The sequence below is a fragment of the Mytilus californianus genome, unplaced genomic scaffold, assembly GCF_021869535.1.
Source record: "Mytilus californianus isolate M0D057914Y unplaced genomic scaffold, xbMytCali1.0.p SCAF_6, whole genome shotgun sequence".
NCBI lineage: Eukaryota > Metazoa > Mollusca > Bivalvia > Mytilida > Mytilidae > Mytilus > Mytilus californianus.
Window position 1 is genome coordinate 21,783,513 of NW_026262712.1, and position 8,005 is coordinate 21,791,517.

Below are 8,005 nucleotides of genomic sequence, written 5' to 3' on the forward strand. Positions count from 1 at the left end.
GCACCATGGTAGAAAATATAGCACCAGGGTACCACAGTGCTTTAAGACCCTGGGGAGAACACTGTGAAATTCGATTCCAGCAATTCCTTAGGGCAGCTCACTTCTTAGCTATGACATGTTAATTATGGATTTGATAATAAATTTTAGTCAATGAAAAAAAAGTAGCTGAACGATTGCATTAGAATAGTTATTCATCAGAAATATGGGCCAATTCCATTGTGATTTTCAGTGATATGATAACATTTTTTGAAAATTGTAGGCCTCAGGCTAACAGCTGGATGATTTATACTTGGAACACTAGAGCATATATTCAACATATTTTGTTCCCTTTTTTTGGAAGGTGGTGGTTCCTTTGGTCCCAACATAAGGTATAAAAATAAGTGTCGTATGATTGGCAATGAGACAACTCTCCACCAGAGACCAAATGACATAGAAGTTTACAACTATAGGTCACTGTACAGCCTTTAACAAGAGCAAAACCCAAACCGCATAGTCAGCTATAAAAGACCCCAAAATGACAAATGTAAAACAATTCAAACAAGAAAACTATCAACCTGATTTATGTACAAAACAATGAATGAAATACAAATATGTTATACAGCAACAAATGACAACCACTGAATTACAGGCTCATGACTTGGGACTGACACATACAGACTGTGGCTGGGTTAAACTAGTTTGTTGGTGCCAACCCCACCCTCCCCTTTTCCCCCTAGCCGAGGACAGTGGTGTAACAGCACAACATAAGAACTAATTATAAAAATCAGTTGAAAAAGGCTTAACTCATCAGATCGATACAAAGAAGAAAAACATCTAACAATAAAATGCTCCGCAGGGCGCAGCTTGATACGACCGCAGAGGTCGAACCCTGAACAGTTGGGGCAAGTATGGACACAACATTCAAGCTTGATACAGCTTTGCATTTGGATTGTGATTAAATATTTGACACAGCATAGGTTTCTGACACAGAATGAATGTGGTCTAAGAACTTAAAAATTTTAAATTGGACATTCACCTATTATGGTCCAATATCCAAAATCTAAATACATGGTTAGATTCAGCATATCAAAGAACCCCAAGAATTCAATTTTTGATGAAATCAAACAAAGTTTAATTTTGGACCCTTTTGACCTCAATGTGGACAAAGTTGATAACGGGGCCCAAAATTCAAAAATCTAAATACATGGTTAGATTCAGCATATCAAAGAACCCCATATATTCAATTTTTGTTGAAATCAAACAAAGTTTAATTTTGGACCCCGATTTGGACCAACTTGAAAACTGGGCCCATAATCAAAAATCTAAATACATGTTTAGATTCAGCATATCAAAGAACCCTAAGAATTCAATTTCTGTTAAAATCAAACTAAGTTTAATTTTGGACCCTTTGGACCTTAATGTAGACCAATTTGAAAACGGAACCAAAAATTAAGAATCTAAATACACGGTTAGATTTGGCATATCAAAGAACCCCAATAATTCAATTTTTGATGAAATCAAACAAAGTTTAATTTTGGACCCTTTGGACCTCAATGTGGACCAATTTAAAAACGGGGCCCAAAATCCAAAAACTAAATACACGGTTAGATTCAGCATATTAAAGAACCCCAGGAATTCAAGAATAAAACCCCATTGAAATTGGTCAAGAAATAAGCAATTTATAAGAAGTATCTTCTTTTGCACAATACTGTGCAATTAAATATTTCTTGCTATTGCGCAATACTGTACAATTGACAATTTCTTGCTATTGCGCAATTTTGTGCTATTGGATATTTCTTGCTATTGCGCAATACTGTGCAATTGAAGATTTCTTGCTATTGCGCAATTTTGTGCTATTGGATATTTCTTGCTATTGCGCAATACTGTGCAATTGAAAATTTCTTGCTATTGCACAATACTTATTATATAATAATTTACACATCCTGTTTGATGTGTATCTCCTACCATATCATTATAATTTGCTTTTAAATATAAATCAGAAATAACCAACTTAAAATGGAAAATTTTAAAAGAAAAAAAAAGGAAAAAAAGAAAAAAAAGGAAAAAAAAAAAAAATCCCCCCCCCCAAATGTTTTGAACCCCCTTATGATTTATCACCCCCAAACTCAATCCCAGCCTTCCCTTTGTGGTATGGTACCTTGCAGTACAATTTCAGAGAGATCCATACACTTGAACACAAGTTATTGTCTGGAAACTAGAAAAATGTGTTTTTTGGCCCCTTTTTGGCCCCAAATTCCTAAACAATTAGGGCAATTACCCCCAAACTCAAACCCAGCTTTCCCTTTGTGATATGGAACCTTGTAGTACAATATCAGAAAGATCCATACACTTACACACAAGTTATTGTCCTTAAACTAGAAAAATGATTGTTTTTTGCCCCTTTTTGGCCCCTAATTCCTAAAATATTGAGGCAATTACCCCCATCATCAATCCCAGCCTTCCCTTTGTGGTATGGTACCTTGCAGTACAATTTCAGAGAGATCCATGCACTTGAACACAAGTTATTGTCTGGAAACTAGAAAAATGCTTATTTTTGGCCCCTTTTTGGCCCCCAATTCCTAAACGTTGTGGGCAATTACCCCCAAACTCAATTCCAGCTTTTCCTTTGTGATATGGAACCTTGTAGTACAATTTCAGAAAGATCCATGCACTTACACACAAGTTATTGTCATGAAACTAGAAAAATGCTTGTTTTTTTGCCCCTTTTTTGGCCCCTAATTCCTAATATTTTGAGGCAATTACCCCCAAAATCAATCCCAGCATTCCTTTTGTGATATGGAACCTTGTGGTACAATGTCAGAGAGATCCATACACTAACACACAAGTTATGTCTGGAAGTTACAAAAATGCTTATTTTTGGCCCCTTTTTGGCCCCTAATTCCTTTACTGTTGGTACCATAACCCCCAAAATCAATCCCAACCTTCCATTTGTGGTATTGAACCTTGTGGTAAAATTTCATAGAGATCCATTCACTTAAACTAAAGTTAGAGTGCGAAAACCAATGTGTCTTCGGACGACGCCGGACGACGCCAGACGACGACGACGACGACGACGCCAACGTCATACCAATATACGACCACAAAAATTTTTTTGCGGTCGTATAAAAACACAGACCAAGTGAGTCAGACAAAAACTGTATTTTGATCATAAACAAGCTTCTGTCAAAATTTCATGAAATTCCATGAAAGTTTGGCAGAGTTACTGATGACTGAAAAACTTTCACAGACTGAACATAAATATTGACGCTGCAGACAGAATCTAGGATCACTATGTCTCACTTTCATGACATAAATGTTGTAGGATCGACAATAAAAGCAATAGACACAAAGCACTGTCATTTTCTCTCAGACTAAAGTATTGTTCACAACACATCCAACCAATTTAGTGTAAATACAGCATAATCAATCTGAGAAACACATGAACTTGTGCCATGCCAAAATATAGGTAAACAGTATGGACAGGATGTAGGATCATGAGTTCTCATTACTATACATGTATAGCAATACATGTATATATTTAGATTTATTCTATTTTTTTTTTAAACAAAATCAATGTTAGTACCAATAAAAGTAATATCTAAGATTCTACTACTGTGTTGAAATTGATTTAACCATGACGAATAAGTTTATTCAAAGGATCAGTTAGTTTACATTGATTGAATCTAAATTTACTGGCTTTATAAACATATCACCAATATAATAAGGATGTGATATTCCATTTTTAATAAGAACTCTACAGGTAAAGTCAAACTTCCAAACAAAATCTTTGTATCTATTTAAGAATTTAGTAAACTTAGCTATTACTTAATTTGTAGTAACCAAATCCCTGAATTATAATTTACCACTTTTACATACATTTGTAAATAATTACTTTTATTGAAATCTAAAACACAACTACAGATATGGGCATAGCAAACAAGTTGTGAAATTGCAACGTAAGAATGAGCCAAAGGAACATCATTGTCCAAAATCAGAAAAATTAACAATCAGGACAAAAAATTGTCTTTTGTTGTAAATTTGTATAGAGTTAATTTCCTGTGTGAAACTGAGATATCAACATCTAGAAAAGGACAATTATTGCTGTCTATATCAGATTTATTTCAAGTGAGTTCCCTCAGAGACATACATTTTTGTACATATACTACAGAGAACATGTCTCTGGTTCCCTTGGGTAAATTTCTAGAGTAAAATTAGAAAATTCTTGCTTATTCAAAGCAAAAATATCATCAAGGTAAAGGTATGTGTCTTAAAAATTATCAACTAACTGTACATTTAGATGGATCTTTGCTGAGTTTTGACATAAACAGTGATTAACAACAATACAGGAACAAATGGAGTTCATGGGAATACCTACAACCTGTTGACAAATTTTATTGCCGAAACATCAAATTGAGAATGGAAATGGGGAATGTGTCAAAGAGACAACAACCTGACCATAGAACAGACATAGATGTTACATGTTTATAGCATGTTTCCCTTTTTTGGCACCCGCATTCTCCACTGACCACTGATATAATCCATTTTGGGAATCGTGTCCAGGTGTCTGAGCGCTAATTTTTCAAATTATATTTGGCCACCCAAATCAGACAAAGGCTCCGAACACATAATCTCAATAGGGATTAACCTCTGACACAGTACCTTAACTTCCATCAAAACCTTGTGTTTGCGTGAATCCCTGAGAGTTCATGCATATTAATTAGTTAGAAATATAGTCTAAGGAGGAATATTTAGAACCCTAATTATTGTTCATTCGGAAAACTTATATTTCTTATCTGTATTAGCTTCCTGCAATTAAGAGCACCTCCATACGGATCATTTAAGATATCTAAAACTTGACAATAAAGAACTTTACACAGATCGCTTAACCTCACTTATATGCTATATGGTAATACAAGATATAGTTGATAATCTATATAGAAAAAAATAGAAATAGATTCCCAAACGTATAATTCTTAAAGAATAATAATGATTCAAAACATGGACACATGTACCTCAGTCTTTCAAAAATTCATTAAATTAATCTAGAAATAATAAATGAGGCATTGAGTAATGGTCAACTAGTAGGAGACATTAATTAATGTTCCTTACAACTGATCTTCAATAAGTGTAACTCTACTACGAGACGCATTGAGATATTAAATGATCTAATATAAAACCATTTTTGTAGAGGCATAACTTTTAAATTCAAGATACAAAAGATTTCATTAATAAAACACACGAGGTAAAAAGGGAATGCATTCGTATTGCCTATGATGAAACGTAAATGTACACAAATATGATCATTGCATGATGATTTAAAAGAAACAGTTATCAATGCAGAAGAATTAATTGACACAAAAGAATATCCTTTAAAGATTCTCAACAACAAAAAAAACTGCATTTGTTAAATTAATTCTAAGAAACAATAAATTTGAGTTTAATGGAAAGTTATAGGAGCGCCCCCTCCATAGGTGGTATATTTTCACCATCATGCACATATCTGCATCTGTCTGTCCTATTAATAAATATCTTAGATTATAAGTTCAAATGGAAAGAAAACATCAAATTACACTGTAAATATAGAGATGACGGTTTTATGGTCTTCACATGCAAAATAGAGCAAGTAGAAGATTTCTTTAACATAGCAAACAAAATTTCCCCTATACTTAAGTTCACATATGAGGTAGTAGTTGGGAGACTTTTGAAAAGGGACCATGCTTAAAAGGTTAACTTTAAGCAAAAAATCCCAAAACACTGTTACATTTCTGAATTATAGGCAACAAACATAAGTAAGAAAAAAACAGTGTAGAGTTTTGAGATTTATTACGTATGTTGATTTAAGGAACCGCATTTCATAATAATTCGAATTATCCTGCGACTGATATGATTACATAATATTTGGTAAACCATGATTGCCAATGAGAGAACTTTTTAATAAACATGGCGTTGAATGTTGAGTCTTATCAAAGGGAGCTAAATGACATCAAATTGACCAGTGTTGTATGAGATATAAATCAATGGCCATATTTTTATACAAAAAAAACCTAAAAACAGACACGATAATACATGTAAGCAAACAAAAAAACTTAAGCTCCGGATTTGGACAGGTATATTAAGTATACATGTATAAGCAGCAAATTGAATGTATTAGCTGGATCCAAACCCATATAAGGTGGAATGGGATTTTACGGCACAAAATAAAATGGTAAGCAGGTAGATTTTGTCTTATTTGGTAGGAATAAAACTTTCACATTTTACGAAACAAAATATCGTTCTTGCTCTGAAATATGTATTTTAAAAAGAAAACTATATAAAATTACTGAGGGATTCTAGTTGAAATATTACCTCTACCAATAAACACCCTAGAAGTGTCATCCATTGCCATTGGCAGTAGTTTGACCTTTCACACTGGTAAATATGAAAGCTAACACCATCCAGAAATGAACTATTGAAATTAAAACATTCCTTATCTCCCTACTTTATATTTAACACCACTCTCAACATGCCATAATTGTCCTGATTTACAATAGGCCTAAAAAGAAAATATTATCCTCCACACACATCACTGCACATGGTAATGAAAATACTGAGATATAATTTACAATTCAGTTGAAATAATAATTAGCATAAAAAAAGTTCTAAAGTTCACGTATTGACTTTTTTTTTTAAAAAGCAACTTGTTTCATTACTTTTGTGAGTATCGTTATTTCTTAACCGTCTCACCTGATTAGAAGGGCATCTATGAAATGGGAAGAGAAAGCAAAACTATTATGCTGGGAAAATTTGATTCGAAACACTCTGGAAATTTCCATACTAATGGGGAAAATATCGAAGTTTGATAAGCAGCTGATTAGGCCTAAACCACAATTAATTTCCCCTATTTATTCTTTATAACGTTTTGTCACATTTAAAAATTCCACCAGGGGTTTCTGATAAATCTTTGGTGTGTGCAATGTTCAGTTCAAGTCCCAAAATTTATCCAAAATGACACTGACCCAGTTGAAAAATAAGCCAATACATAACCCAACTGGTATGGACAAGTCAAGAGATATTCCGAAAACTGTAACTATTAACTTTTTTGCACCTGACCTTGGTACTCCTTCCACCTGCTGGACAGTTAAAATAAAACATCCAAAATCCATCTCAACTCTTTTCTTTCATTTCCACCCCATAAAAACTAATTGATGATTTTTACCAATTTTAGCGTTTTTCCTTTTAATTCAAAAACTATAAAAGATAAAATAAATGGGGAATGTGTCCATAGGGACTCAGATGATGTCCCCGCTAGCAATCAAGGAAGACTCTACGTATCACTAGCCTAGGGTAGTATGAATATTCATGAGTTGTATGAAGCAACGCGGGATACGAGATCACGTCATTGGCGCGATTATCTAATTTCACAGACCTGTCAGCAAGCGGAAAACAGAAATATGTTCAGAAGTTCTTAGATATTTCCCAAGATGTAGGGCATATATCACTGGAACAGAGACGATACCAAAATAAGTATTTTGAATACTGAATCAGCTTTAGATATTGTGTACAAACACGGCATCTAGGCACTCAAAAGACGATTATTAAAAGGGGGGGTTACACGCAACGAATGCATACGAGGGCTGCCCTATGTGTTACATATGAAAACATACAGAAGAGCTATATTAAACCAGCGACAGTAACAGATCCAAATTTTCATTTAGAGGGGGGGGGGGGGGGGGGGGGGGGGGGGGGGGCTGCTCCAGTCCATGGCATAGGGACTTCAGTCTTGACTACAGGTCAATTATATGTAATATATTATAGCGCTTCAATCGTCTACATACATTTAAAAAAAAACGTATGCCCCTACTGTAGTCATATCACTAGCCTAGGGTAATAGTCAATTATCTGGAATGACCAGTTAACAAAGTCATATCACTAGCCTAGGGTAGTGGTCAATTATCAGGAGTGATCAGTTTACAAAGTCATATCACTAGCTAAGGGTAGTGGTCAATTATCTGGAATGGCCAGTTTACACAGTCATATACTAGCCTAG

General features: G+C 34.3%; 1 protein-coding gene across 4 annotated transcripts in view; it reads right to left on the minus strand.

Annotated features, from left to right (window-relative positions):
* Positions 1-6,724, minus strand: part of LOC127704337 (uncharacterized) — an 84,124-nt gene extending 77,400 nt beyond the window's left edge. For 2 of the 4 annotated variants that reach the window (XR_007983233.1, XM_052208355.1), the window contains exon 1: positions 6,325-6,533. The gene's annotated coding sequence lies outside the window, so the exon portion shown is untranslated. Of the gene's footprint in view, positions 1-6,324; positions 6,536-6,702 lie in introns of those variants that run through there. The other 2 variants (XM_052208356.1, XM_052208358.1) reach the window with 2 other exon arrangements.
* Between the last annotated feature and the right edge of the window lie 1,281 nt (positions 6,725-8,005).